A 16,170-nucleotide genomic window follows, 5' to 3' on the forward strand; every position below is an offset into this window, starting at 1 on the left:
AAGGGTCCCCTACATTTAATACACTGGACCTTTAAATACCAAATTCACATAAGATGTACACAGAAACAGAAAAATCACTATGTGGTGTGGAATTAAATTATTGATCATCAACTTTTTTTGTACAAAATATGTTTGCATTTTGATGCCCTTTGAGAAATATACACTGAACACTATCGAACTCTATCGAGTTCTTCAAAACCGAACAGCTAAAACAAGAGCACTGACCAAATCTAGAGTATTGTCACTTAAACAGATCAACAGGTCCATTTTCTGCCCTTCCCACAATGACTAAGTGCCGCTTTTAGAGCAAGTGAAATCACAACGAAACTGCTGAGGGCTTTTCTGGTCGATTATACCAATTTTAGAGTCCTTTCCTCTTAGCAAACCAAAGCCTGCCTTCATTAAGAATTAAAGGTAATCATGCAGCTTTTAACATCGTAGAAAATTGCCGTGTTTTGGTTTTAGGTCGATGATAAAGAGAGAGAATGTTTCTGAGAATCCAGTAAGCCAGACGGTCCCAACCTTCGGTCCATCTTACTGTCATTTCCTCTTTTACTCCCACCAGCATTATTACTCTTTCACACCTGCTTTTGGCCTCCATCAATCATTCTTTGGGCTGGAGGAAAGAGAGGATTCTTTCTGACAGTGGCCCGTCCCGAACGCAACCATCCTCGGAATGCGTGACTCCGTTCCTCCCCGCAGTTCAGACGGAATTTCAGAAGCCGGTTTACAGCAAATACATTCAACACAGATTCGATACATCAGAAACACAGAGCATAAATAATCAGTGCTGTCTGAGACGTAAACATTTCCATTCATGAATAATGCAGGCTTTCTTTTATCATTTAATAAACTCATATCGTATCATTATTTATGACAGGAAATGCCTCATCCTACAACGGCTTTGTGTACGCTTCATTTATGTCGGAATAGTTGAAGGATGTTGGGGCGATGTTAAATAAACATTTATACGCATTAATTTTTATTACTTTTTACATTTAATGAAAATCTAAATATATATGAGCCATGGTGCTCTTGCAGGCAACACGAATTTAAAGGGAAAGTTCACCCAAAAACGAATATTCTTTCATCATTTACTCGCGCTCATGTTGTTCCAAACCGGAATCAATTTTGATGTTCTGCTTAACACAAAGTGAATGGTGCTCAACAGAACAACAACATTTTTACAGGTTTGGAACAACACGAGAGTGAGTAAATCATGATAGATTTTTTACCATCTTTATTTTACCATAGAAGTCCATCTTGGGCAATTTCCCCGAGCCATCAGCCTCGTTTTTTTGTTCTCTTACTACCGTTCCAATGAATTCGAAAAGCTAAAAGCATTACATATACAGTACACATGCTTTCATCCATACGTCTAATATACAAACAAGTGGGTGTCAAAAGAGCAACAAAACATGCCGGACGTCTTTTCCCAAACCGCTGCCTGTTCATCGGTGCCTTGTTGAGGTCCCTTTAGCTGTTATTGAAGCTAATATCCAAGTCAATTAGGAGATCAGTAGAAAATGTCAAAGTGTTGGTTTGATTTGCTGTGCGGAGAGCCGAGTGGGAGAGCGCGGGGCGAGAAAGGCCATGTAAGGAGCCAGCTGGGACGCAAGGATGCACATTAACAGAGCTGCTCTCAAACAGCTGGTGCACCTCACTGTCTATTCAGATGAGTACACACGTCGCTGGATTGTACGGTAGAGCTCATTCTCAAAATGCCTTAAAAGAAAAACTGGAGAGTTTCACCATTCAACCATGTTATTACTACAACTATTCAGAGTTTCGAGGAAACCCGCAGCTGAATAAAAAACAGCCATTTACAAAACCACAGTCAGCAATATCTTACCCAGATCAGTTTGACGGGTCCCCGAGGAAAAGACAAGCAGGGAGAAAATGGGGAATCTTAGCGTGCTGTATTTTAAGGGGCAAATAAATGCTTATTTTAGTTTATTTTTTAGGCTTAATGAAGCAAATCTGACAAAACTGCTGTGCTTACTGAAACGGAAGAAAAACTACTATAATTCTTGTCCTGCTTGGTGAATTTGTGAGTAAAAAAGCATTGTTTTGCCATCTCTTGTAAATGCCTCCTCAGTCTTATCTACAAACACAACAAACACATCGGTGCATTGGGAGGTCCTGCTTCCAAACAACACCTCCACTCCTAATAGCTCTTTCCATTACTCGCACCGATCCCGAAGACCGCCAGGAGTTCATTTAATGGAACAGAAGCTAGTTTGTGGACTTGTGTTAGCTACACACAAAGCAAATATTCTCAGATGGTTTATGAGAGAGCATGACAAAATCTCTCTTTAATCGGGATGAAGGAACATCATTTCAACATCCATCAAAAAGTCAGTGGACATTTGCGAAAATGTCTGCCCATTCTCAGACACTGACAGACATTATAGATATTGTAGTTCACCAAAATAAAATTACGTCATCATTTATTCACCTGTATATGAATCTTGCTTCAGTGAAACACAAAATTAAATATTTCATAGAGGTTTTCTGTCCATACAATGGAAGTTCCTTCAAACTGTAGATCAAATCTGCAAATATCCGTAAGAACACTTAAAATAAGTGGACTGAACTTGTAAAAGTTCAAAATTTTAAGACTATGCAAGTTAACAATAGTTCAACTCTTAACATGCAGAGCAGCAGATGAATCCGACGGAGGGATTAGCATATTAAGTAATAATATCTGAAAAAACACAGCATGGGAGTTATTGTGCCCATAAACACCTTATGTTCAATTCTGTAGAGCTCTATTTAGTTGCTTTTAATGTTAAAAAGCCACCCTGTGTGAATGGCCCCTGCATCTGTATGAAACGCATAAAAAAAGTTCAATCTGGTGAGCACAAGACAACCAATGGCGGAGGGAAAAATGAGGTAGGAGAGGATCAGAGCACACACCAAAAGAATGGTGTGCCCTTATTTGATGTGACAAAAGCCACCCGAGCATGAAAGTATCGAGCCATCCTGCCTTTATCTCTGCTGCGTGGCTGCTTGCAGGAAGACGGACATATAGCGAACAAACCTCCTGCTGCCTTGCCTCGACTCATCTCCGTCCACCTCCCTTCCTTCTCTCTGAACCGGAAAGCGTAATTGATTGCTTGGCATGTTCGTCACCTTATCAGCTCTTTTCTGAGATACAGCGGTGAGGAGACTTCATTAGTTTGTAATAATTTGACTCAGCATGGTTTTCTTATTAAACACAACTAGAGAAGATGACACTGGTGGGCTCGGATGGAAAGGATGAGGGGCGAGAAAATGACAATGTTCCCCGCTGGTCTTGGATGAAAACATTTTAATACGTTTTTAACATCTGTGCTTTTCTTCGAAAAGGTCTCGCCGCCTGCGAAGGGCACAATGGAAAAATTAATGTTGAGGAAAATGCTAGGATGTAAACTGAGCAGCCGTGTGGGTAATATAAACGAACAACAATAGAACATTTCTGTGTACTGATGGGGACTAACTAACAGAAGCCAAAACCAGAGGCATTTCAGTGTTGTGAAAGGAATGCATTCAGGTGCAAAAGAAGAGTATCCTGGCCTAAAAGTAGCCACACTACTAACTCAACTACATAATTCAGAGTGACAGTGTTTCAGTTCATTTCATGAGGTTCAAGCAAATAACCTGATTAGAAAAAGTTCTTTCAGATTTTTGATAGCAAATTATTGCACACAGTTCATCACTATGTATTCAACTTGGGTCACTAGTTGTTTCAGCTTATGGTTTGGTCAAATATGCACATTTCTCAACACAAACTATGAAAATTGGCTAATTCGTGTTAACTAATACAATCTCATTCATGCAGTAACGGTTAGGTTTAAGGGCAAGTTTAGGGATGAGGCTTCGTTATTGCTTTTAATAATGATACGTTCTTGAACGATACACGAACCAAAACATTCCAAATTAGCCACCTAACAAATTGTGGAATGGTGGGTTGAAACAAACCAGTATTAGTTGTATGTATTAGTGCCATTTTGTTATTATTAAATAGCTTAATTTTTAAGTATCTCTGTTGTGGTTTCGGTCTTGTCTGGGTGTTGTCTGGCACGGGAGGTTTGTTTGTGTTTGGTTGAGCATGTGTACTCCATTGTTTGACGGCAGGGCATGTGCTCATTATCTACGTCACTCGCTAGGCCTCGTGTTTCCCTCTCATCGGTAATTCACCTAGTTTTCACTCTCGCACCTGTTGCCCATTTTTCCCCTTAGGTTACTCATTCCCGTAATTATTTAAAACCAGCTCCTTATTACCACTCAGTAGATTTCTCCTTATTTACCCTTCTGTTTCTATCGTCCTTTGTCTGACCGTTGCATGTTTTCACACCAGTTCAGACTGACTTAGGTCTAGTGTATCTAGCCCGTTTAATTCTTGCCTTTGTCTTGCGACAGGTCGAGAGGACTCCCCGTTTGCTAACCCCCTCCTTTTCTCATCCGTGGTGGTTGTGGGACATTGTGTTGCGGACTACATTATATTGCTCAATGTTTGCATTCTAAAAAATAATGGATTATTTTCAACCCAGCGTTCGGTCAAAAAGGGACAATCCCAACCGTTGGGTTGTATATTAACCCATGCTGGGTTGTTAAACCCCCATATTTGACCCAACAATGTATTTAAACAATCCAGCATTTTGGGTTTAATTTTAAACGATGGATAGGTTTGACATTTTTTACCCAATGCTGGGTTGAATCTTTCAGACCAAGTGTGGCTTTTCGTTTCCCTTCAGTGAGGACGAAAAAACTGATCAAACCCATCCACCGTTTCCACACATAAACTCAACCTTTTGTGATACTGAAGATCTAAACTTGGGACTTACTTTGTGACTACATTAACACTGAAACTTGGTAAAAGTGCTTGGGGAGTTTATCACAAAACTCCAGAGCTTGTTTGTTTTAGCAGTATTCCAAAGATGAAGCCATAATGTATGCATGTAACTCACCTCATTAGAATTTCTGCATTGCTTGATAGCCGGACTGTGGATCCATCAACGAGGCACATGAACACAGTTTACCCATAATGCCTGAATAAAATCTACCCATAGAGAGTCATCATTTTCTCATGCAACTACAGCACGGGAAAAGACAGAGCTATCAGGACTAAAGCGCTATAATCCCACTCCATGTCATATAATCTACTCATTAGACCTTAAAACCTCAAAACGGGTGGTGGAGGATAATAGCAGGATATCAAAATGTAGCCACAACATCCTGCGAGACATTTTCTTTCAGATGCAGTGAAAATCCAAAGCAATTTCCCCCCTGAAAGCATGTTACAGCCTGTCGAAATCTAAGTTTGCAATGCATCATTAGCAAATTCAGCCGTACACCATCTGTGTTAGTACGGGAGACTGGTTTTCCATGGAAGGTTTTAACTTTAACAGCCGTAACGGTAACAAATTAGACCTCTTTAAAACCTTTTCTCTTTTCTTTTCGGCAATGAGATTGGATGGCGACAAACAAACCATACACAATGAGCAACTGAGTGATTTCTTATGTTTTTAACATTTCTCAAAATGTGCTCATATTTGTCAACAAATCTGCTCTTGAATAATTGAGCTTTATAAGATTTGTTATGCGCATTAAGTACTTGCTCTATACTGTATTTCTTTCCGAAAATTGCATCAATCTGTATATTCAGCCAATTAATCAGGAGAAACATCTACAACTGTTATATTTTCCTTAATAAAATATATCATGAGCTACGAATGAACAAATTAGAAAAATATTTGCTCTCGGAAACATTACAGAAACGACTGTATATACTTTATATAGGCAAAACAATATTATTAAACACAATTTTACTACACTCACCAATTCGTCATGACACTCACATATATTTCTCCAATAAAGATGTCATAATCCACAACAATGGAATAAAATTAAATATTAAAGTAAATAACCACAAAGAAAAACAACCATAAACAAAGCTAGTTTCACTTCAATTCTCAGAAAAAGCCAATAGCTTTCATTTTATTGCCCCATGCTCCTGTTATTTGACTACTAAATTAAAACAAATTGATATCAGCATCTTTACCACAGCGATAAAGAAGGTAGTCAAGGACTGGCAGAACCGTATTTTTACTTGATTATGTTATTAAAACTATTTATAACTACAGCAAAGTTTTGGAAGCTAATACAGACTAGAAAAGTCTTGCACATCAACACAAACTATCATATCTCCGTATCAAGGTGCAACTGCAACGGCAAAGGTAATGTGTAAAGAAACGGTTTACAAAATCTGATATACAGTAAAAGAACTTGACTAGCCTGCTAAAAGCACAGACCTAAACTTCTTTAGACACCTTTGGGATGATTTATAAAGCAGACAGCGTCTTACAACGGTGAAGGTGTAATTTCCGTACAATGTCATGTTTATAAATGTAAAGTCCTGTGATGATACTGAAAGCAGAGAAATGTCACTCTGCAACTTAATTACAGCTTATGACATTGCCACACGTATGACATGCACGACGGCTCTGTGGCTGAAATCGGCCTTTTAAAGAGAGCAATGTTGCGTAGCATTGACCCTCAAAGGAACAGTTAACCCCCCAAAAAAACTCTTGATTTACTTAGAAATTCATACAGATTTATGGTTTGTTCTGATGAACACAGAGAAAGATATTTGGAAGAATGCTGGTAACCAAACAGTTCTTGGCCACCATTGACTACCATAGTATGAAAAATGTCTTACTAAATCTATTTGTTCTGTTGAACACAAGATATTTTGAAGAATGTAGGAATGCAAACACTTCTGGTGCACTTTTGACTACAATTGTTATTTTTCCTACAATTTTAGACATCATATTTTTTTGGGTATACTGTTTCTTTAAAAAACGTGGTGATGGCCACCGAGCAGGTACTGTGACAGACCTCGAGTGTGATTAAGCTTGAGACTTCATTGATGAAACCCGATGGAGTCAGAGCCACCAGGAAGAGTCTGGTGTAAATGTCAGCCGCAAAAAAAATCAATATGGCCGTATGTGTTCAAAGAGACTAACTGACTGTGAACAGCTACGGCACCTGTAGCGTTACCCAAACGTTTTTGATCATTTATTGAATTTTGGAAACATTGATGGGTATTTTGAAATGCCGTTTTTCATTTTGAAAGGTAAAAAGAACGTTTTTAATTTGCATTTGTCTTAAAAACTAAAATGCACGATATGAAAATGGGTATTAGATGTCAAGAAAATAAAGTTTGCTATACATCAGACATTTAGCGTCTCTAGTGTGAAAAGATTGTTACAACTGAGACTATTGTTTCCCTTGACATCCCATTCATTGTATCTCTGTCCAGAACAATGCCCTCCTCTCCAGCTGACGGCTGGAACCAGCTTCCAGAAGAGATCAGATGTGCTCCCACAGTAGTCACATTCAAATCCAGACTCAAAACACATCTGTTTAACTTTGCATTTAATGAATGTGCACTGTGCCTCTGACTGTCCGACTGTTGTACTGTACTTTATTTTATTTATTTTCTATTCTAAACTGGATTTTATTTAATTTTTATTCTTAACTGGTTACATTTTATCTTTCTTATTTCTTCACTGTTCTATCAAATGGATATTTTAATTTCCTCTAAGTAAAGCACTTACAATTACCATTGTGTAATTCAAAAAAACCTTGCCTTGCCTACAAAGCCACCTAAACACCACATCATCCCACGTACAGCCCCCAGCTCTGCAATACAGCATCTCTTCACCTTTCCCTCTGCCAGCGGCCCGGCGGTTGGGTCCTCTGTTCAGTGGTAAATGTCAGTACACACAGAGGGCGTAGCAAGAGTGACCCAGGCCTGGTCACAGCGAGAGTCTGCAGAAAAATCTATCAGACTGTGGTCCAAAAAGCTGCATCTGGCCTGCCAGTGGGAGCATCAGCCTGCATTACCATCTGGAGCTGGACTTCCCACACATGCTGGGCCAGTGAATAAAAGTTGGTGCACAAGCTCCATAAACCTCCTCATTGGGCACAGCAAACAGGCATTCAATCAGAGAATACATCTGCATTGTTAATGTGATTTAAGAAGTTGATCTGACAGCCAAAGGACAATCACTTTAAACAAGTTCTAATAAATGAGATTTAAATGGAAAGGAAATGGTGTTTTTCGATGAAGACAACATTGTCTCAAGCTGTATGTTTGTCTCACAGCTTGAAATAAAATTTTCAAAGACGAAACTGTTATTTACATACATGTATAGACTGTTTTATCAGCAACAACATGAAGAAACATTTTTAAGTTCAAGTAGACCCTCGCAAAGAATCAATAACTATTGAACAGTTTAAATTTAATGTAATGAAATTAATATACAATAAAATATGAATATCAATTTAAATAAAAAATGTTTTATTACTAGCCACTAGACAAACCAATACCCAGACACAGACCGCAAGTTAACTTCAGGTTGGGCGCGTACGTCCGATGAAACAATCAATCGGTCTATACTTATGGCACGTCAATAGAAAAATACGACTTTTTTCATAATATTTAAAGAATTTAATTACAAAACATCTGCAAATTGATATGGATAAAGTTTAGTTATGCGTCATATACGTCTCCTGAGATATCTTTAGGAATCCTTGTTACAGTTCAAGTGTGTATTTTAGAAACTCAACGATTCTTCTACACAAGCAATAGATGACAGCAAATTTGTTGCTATTACCGTTTGTAACTTTGGGAAAAAATCAGTTTTCAGTGTTGTGAGGGGAAAAAGGACAGTCAGAAACGCTCGAGCTTACAAACAACAACAAAAAAATGAAAAATAAAAGATGTCCAATGTAAAGACCGAGTGCAAATATGCTGTATTTGAAAAAAGGGCACGTCAGGACTGACCGGAAAAACGTCCCAGTGTTTACCTTAAGACATTACTATTCAGCTGAGCAAAACAGATGGCACTCCGCCACACTGTTTAAAGGGCAGAGAGCAGACTTTGGATGACTAGACAGATCACAGGGGTCACGAACAGTCTGCATACTGAACGTAGACAGCAAACTCAGAGCCAGACTAGACTTCAAGTTTCAGTTGCAGACGGAACGCCCACAGATTGCCCACAGCCCATTTACCGACCATCTGATTCATACTGCACACAAAAGCCATAAAACTGTCATGTTTACAAGATAGGCTTGATACAACGAGTGCTTTGGAGGGTGAAATAATCATTGAATTTGCATAAGGGGGCCTGGTAGATGCCACCAAAGCGAAAGTCTCTTCAAAGAGACTTAGTTTATTATTTTGCAGCACAAAGAAAACTAAAGATGTACACGAACAACTGTGTGCATTCAAAAGTGGTAAAATAGACTATGCTTTCAGATGTCCTGGCCATCACACAAGGCACATGCCTGTCTATTATTGTGGTATTGTTATTTTTCAAATAAACCCACCCATTAATGACAATTAAAAAACAGTCCATGCAAAGTCACTTTATATGTCAATTAAACAATTTCTTCCTGTTTAATGGACAGTTCTTGGGCAGAAAAAGTAAATCTAGAGGCCATTCTATTCTATGTAGGCAACAGCCCACTAAATCTCTAGTCTAAATGTTTATTGCTAACCTGAGAACATGGCAGCACTGTATTAATGTCTACAAAAACTGCCTAAAATGCCAAAAGTATAATCTAGCTATATCAAAGTGATTCTGGAGAACATTATTTCTGCATGCCTGAATGATATTGTGCCATGACATTTAAGTAAGTCCGGAGGCAGTAAACAGGTGAACTTTCGGTGATGGCTGCTCAGTTTGGGCTCCCTCTTGGGGATATGCAAAATCATACATTTAAAACAATGAGTAGGTTGAATAATCAATAAATAAATAATAAAGTTGAATAATCTGTCTTAAAGGGATAGTTCACCCAAAAATACAAATTCTGTAGTGTGCAGTAAACGAGATCCATGGAACACAAAATATTTTGAGACATAAAACTTGAACTAAAATGAACTAAAAAAACATGAAAACTAAAAATATAAAAATAAAATCTAATCAAAGTTAAACATCTTTAAAGATTATAATTAAACTAAAAACAAAACTACAATGACTTCTCGTGTCCATGTCCATGAAATAGAAGTCAAAGGGTGCCAATATTGTTTGGTTTTATAAATTATTTTTTTAGGTGATCGATCCCTTTAAGAAAATTTACAGTGTGAATATGCATTATAATGAACTAGCCAAATAAACTAAACCAAAGTAATAAAACTACTGGGGAATCAACAACACACTCACAACACATTTGGCATTAACTTGTGCTGACCATCTTCAGAGGTCATCGCATGCCATCCTATACGAGGATAAACAATTACAAAAGAGTGCTAAAGTCAAGATTCTGTTTTCATACCCTTTATGGAGACCATAAAAGGAGACAGACAAGATCAGCCAGCAGAGCAGGGCAATAACTCACATACCCCCTAACACCTTCTCCTGGTGCTGATCCCTTCCTCTGAGCTCCGCCGTCTGAATGCAAGATACGGTTGGTCTGAGAGATTGTGTTCTTTTTACTATTATCTGCTCCAGGCCTGCTGTCGGATTCAGCCACGGTCACACCATCCATCAGTTTAAAGGGCAAAGTTGCCAATAACCTTACCAACCCATGGAGCGGTCCTCCTTCTGCCTTTCACCACCATTCAATAGCAGATTGAGAGAGGAAAACAAGGATTCCTTTAGACATTTCGAGTGAGCTCAAGAAAACCACTGGCTGATTTTCATGGGGGAGCTGCAAAGATATTGACCGTCTACTTTTTCTTCTTGTTTCTACAACGGCAATTCATTAATATAGACATGGCATTGCCTTCATCCCTCTTCCTGGGAGACTGATGTAGAGTTCTGCTGCTTCTGTATCGGGTAATTCGACAAAATTTTCCATTGTGAGTCATCAAACGCCTTAGACTTCCTGATGTTGTCAGAGGCGTTTGCAGCCCCCGGACAAACACAAAGTTTACTCTTTGTATCCTATGGATCTTGCCTTTCTTGTGTGCTAAAGCATGCATGTGATGCCGTGTATCCTGTCAACGACGCCAATAATATGCCTAGCCAAATTCAAAGGACCACATCCAGCGATACAAAAAGGATTGTGCGGTATGCAAATGAACATATCCTTTCAGATCATTCTGATACATCTACATGCTTGGTCTGGGCCATTTATTTATTTGCTCATTTCTATTCTACCTTAGTTCTCAGCATATCCTATTGTTAAATCCCCCACTGTTGATGTGCTTAATGACAACAGAGGCCATGTGTGCTCGTGTGTTTTTCCCTTCGATTCAAACCCTTTAATAGCATTTTATGAGCATGCTAAAAGGCCAGTGAGAGACGTTTTCTTTTTTATCATCTTCAGAGGGCAAAGTAAGAATGCTTTTTGTCTAAATCAATATTTACTCCTGATGTTGTCTTCTCTCAACATAATTGACAGCTGGTCTTTTGTTCAACCCCAAAAGAAAGTAAAAAGGAACTTAAAGGTTACCACGCGAAAGTACTTTTAAAAGCTCAGGGAAAGGACTCGGCACAGAGTGAGTGTGGGTAATGATAATAATTTACCTTTTGCAACATTCGCAGAGCGTTGCTGTTCTTCTCTATGAGAGTGTTAACTTTAAAAGCTGCTGCACATTTATATATGGCAAGACATTATCTCAAAAGCATGTCATTCAATTTAGAATCAGAAAAATAGCTCTCATAGGAGAGTTAGTTAAAAATGCCTTAGAATTATTATAATAACAGACATTCTAACATGGCCAATGGCTGTTTGAAGTCAGGTGTGATGTTAGTTAATAAAAGCAAAGTGTAAAGTGTACAAAGTGTCCTTTTCTGACATTCGACTTCCATTCATTATACAATAGCAGTCTTTTTCTTCCTGTCCTCTTCCAGTTATCCTGTTACTTATACAGTCTGACCCAAATAACCCATGCACTTCCCCTTAGGTCTACTAACAGGAATTACTTTTCTAATCAATAACCACCTTCACAAAATTAAACATTCAAAAGATCCTCTTGTACTTTTCCTCACATATTTGACCCAACAAGTTATCCAACATGTAATGGTCTAACTTCTGATAACTCCCGGTTTATCAAAACTCCAGTCAAATCATATGTAATGCTGAAAGCTGTGAACTTATCTAGCCAATGTTTTATACTCTAGAATAATACACCACTCAACAACCAGAATCTCTTTCATTAGGACCGACCAATAAAATCCTCTCCGCTCCACTGACCTCTGAATATACAAACATAAATAATGACATAATGCAATATGAATGCATCGCATACTCAAACAGTGCAAGTTCTGTTATTATGGATCACGATTACTCTTCGGCGAATAAAGGAAACCCCAAAAAGCATAAACGTAGTTTACTTTTTAAACAACGACTGTATGACTGTTTTAAACACGTAAAACTGTGTAGCATTACGCTACCAAATCAATTGACAAAGTGCAATATCATTTGCGGGCTAACGTAGCATTACATTCCACGTTTCTTGCAAGCTAATTCATTACGATGACATAAAATAAAAAAATTCATTCATTACCTCGTCCGTGAACATGATGGGCGATCTCCATACGCCTCTCGATGGTGAAAACAACATGTCCCATAATTCCACTCTCCTACATAATGTCATTTAGCTTTGCATTTTGTTGTTGTTTCGAAAGTGCACAAACTAGCAGTCCAAATTTACATATTGTGGCTTTAACTTCTTGTAAAACCCAGACCTCGTCATTGTCCCTTTAACACAGCTGTCCAATGCCAGTGGAGGCGGGACAAATAGTAAATTGACCAACCACTTGTACAACACAGCAATGGAGAAGTTAAAATTGCTCGTAATTGCATTTTTAAATTCATAAATAATCTTCAAAATAAAATACTCGTAACGTGTTACTGCCGTGGATATTCTTAATCATAGCAACCAACGTGTCTCCGAAAAAAACATCTGGATATTTTCAGAAGAGCACCAGACATGATTTCAGCTTTCTAAAAATGCTTTGGTGGACACATGCTCATTTAAAAAAAATGTTGGGCAGATTAGGTCAACTGCAAAAGAGGAAGATGCTGACAAATGACTGAGGCATTGGAAAAAAAATCACGCAGAAGATAATTTACAATATTGTCACTTTGACGAGAGATGTATGAAAGTTACTAGATAAAGAAGGAAGAAAACACAGTTGAGAAGGGGTTGGGTTATATTTAAACCCAACAAACGGGTGATATTGATGTCGTGGCATAAAAATTCAATACAATGTCGGCCAGGAATAAGTTAGTTGGATCAGACAGGCAGCTTAAAAATTCTAGGCTGTTTCAACAGTGTCGGGCACTCGTATCTGGGCTATTGTGTGGTCTGTGTTTCATGCGGGGCTTGATTACCTGTCTGTCATAACCGTGTTACAATCCGCTCTCAGAATCCTGACAAACAAATCAATTTCTCACACACTCCGAATAGCAAAAACCTTTTTGTGCTTTTCGTAAAAAGCATTATGATACAGGAACACAAAAGCAATACCAGAATCAACTTTCTCTTAATGTGGCCTTGCTATTGCTGCAGCTGACACCTTATCGAAATTTTATCTGTTGTATTTTTTGTATAGCTCTTTTTGGACTGAATTTAAAGCTTTGTCAAACAGTTTCCCAATTATACTGATAATTAAACTGAAACAAACAACCAAGAGAAGTTTTTTTTGGCACATGCTCATTAAAAGTGACTAGACACTATAGATTTTAAGTACATGGGACAATTATTCATTATTTACTCATCCTCTTGTAATTTCAAACCTGTATGACTTCTGCAGAACACAAAATAAGATATTTTGAAGAATGTTGGTAACTGCACAGCAGCGGTACCCATGGATTTACTTTGTTTTTGTGCCTTTACAACAGAATTGGGTACTGCCATTGTTTGGTCGCCAACATTCTTGAAAATATTTTCTGTTGTGTTCTACAGGAAGAAAGAAACTCGTTTGAATAAAGACAGAATTTTCATTTTGGTATAAGCTATCACTTTAACTAGGACTCTTACCCATGACCTTGGCAGTGCAAGCACCAGACATACCAACAGAGCAGCAGGAAAACTATAAACATGTTTTATAGACGTGAAAAGTTTCAAAGTAATTTAGCACAATTCCATCCATAACCTGCCATAAATATAAATGTGAAATAAGGGGTGTTTGATTATGGCTATAGAACGGGTCATTGGTTAATTATTGCACTAAAGGGCTTGTTATTCTGTTCATACAGTTAATTTAGCACTTTATTCTATGCAAATCGGCATTACAATTAAACATTTCATACTTCAGCAGACACTAAAATTGACCTAATTTAACATGACGGACGTGAATCTGTTGGGACATTCATACCTCGATGTGGCACCTTGGCTAAAAGTGCAGGTCTAATAATAATGCAGGTTTAAGATGCATGAAGAGTCAGGTATGAATCATCATCCTTATTGTGTGTGTCCCTTCAGATATAAGCACGGGAAGTCTGTGCATCAGCCAGATATAAAGAGAGCACAAATATTTTAAACTTCGCTTTCCTGATGTTAAAGGTGTTGGGAAGATGGATTGGGCACAGTGCGTGAGCGTAATCTCTTGTCGGCCCTTACTAGAAATACTGTGATAAATCACCATATCTCCTCTCAACAGAGAAGACTGAGGACATTTATTGAACACAGTTCCAATAGCTGTGGCCTGTCCAAGAAGCGCAGGTCTCCTCTGTTTAGAGGGAAAACAAATCTGTCTACTTTTAAAACTTTTAAAAAGTTTCAAAGGGTTTAGAAAACATGGACACAGAAAAACTTTTCTGTGCACTGTCTGCCGTGTTTTCTTCAAACCGTCTCTCCAGAAGTCTATAGCTGAACCATGCTGTCTAACAAAAAGTACAACACCGTGACCTTTCAGTCAATATCCCCAGAAATATGCTGAACTCATCTCTGTACGTTTTACTTTGTAATGCTTCTAATCTTCCTCCATTTACTGGACACCACACCGTACCCGAGCTGAGTGCATTAAGCAGAACAATTTTATCTTTAATGGAACATGATGAACCACAGCGACTACGTTACGGACAGAGGCAAAATGCAATGTCTGCACTTTGCAGGGAAAAAAGTAGAGACACTAAATGTCGCTATAAAGAGGGAAAAATATATAAAGTTGTAATTAAATGATTCTATTGAGATTAATTAGATTATCAATGTGAGACAAATTGGAGAAATGCTTGAAGACCTATACAAAAAACGTTGTAATCAAGGGCTTACACATTTAAACAAATGAGTGTGAGTGTGTGTGTGTGTGTGTGTGTGTGTGTGTGTGTGTGTGTGTGTGTGTGTATATATATATATATACACACACACTATGAAGAGTTTGGTTCATTAAAAAAAAGAATTTTTAACAAACTGCAGTTGTTATTTTAATTTAAGCCATGATATAAAAAACAGCTACCTAACATATTTAAAAACATGATTTGCATCTCATTGTGGAACCAAACTCTCCATATATGTATGTATGTATGTATGTATGCAAAAACATATATATGTGTGTAATTGGGGTGTGTATAATATATATATATATATATATATACACACACACACACACACACACACATATATATATATATATATATATATATATATAGCGTATTTTTTCCGAACCATTCGTATGCCAAGGGCTCTGCCCTTCTAAGGGAGTAGGGCATAGGAATGATGACTATATTTTGAATGTAACCCGAGATGGTCCGGTATGAATACACCCCTGATATTATATATATATATATATATATATACACTGTTTATATTTATAAAAAAAAAACATACTCATTCCATCACATATTAATTTGTTTAAACATGAAAATTAACTTGTGTTCTATGCAGTGTGTATATATATATATATATATATATATATAGTCTAATACAAATAGTACATTCAAGATGTCCCTAAAGGAAGGTATGTTGGATTAGGTTATATAGACTAGAATAGACAAGTAGCCATCCCAACCGCCCCCAGACACCCACATGCAAGCAAACACACACACACACACACACACACGGCTCAAGGACAAAGATCAGCTATTTCTGCAGTGACCAAAGAGCATTTTCTGGATTTGAAATCGATATCAATGTGATACAAAGTGATCACATTTCACCATCATAAATCTAAGTCACACATTTTCCATCATTCACTTTCGATTAATTCACAAGCCTGGGCC

The 16,170-nt window shown here is 37.8% G+C and overlaps 1 protein-coding gene across 1 annotated transcript in view; it reads right to left on the reverse strand.

Annotated features, from left to right (window-relative positions):
- cdh13 (cadherin 13, H-cadherin (heart)) overlaps nt 1–16,170 on the reverse strand; it is a 242,883-nt gene that overhangs the window by 173,081 nt on the left and 53,632 nt on the right.

The sequence above is a fragment of the Barbatula barbatula genome (genome assembly GCF_947034865.1).
Source record: "Barbatula barbatula genome assembly, chromosome: 10".
Lineage (NCBI taxonomy): Eukaryota > Metazoa > Chordata > Actinopteri > Cypriniformes > Nemacheilidae > Barbatula > Barbatula barbatula.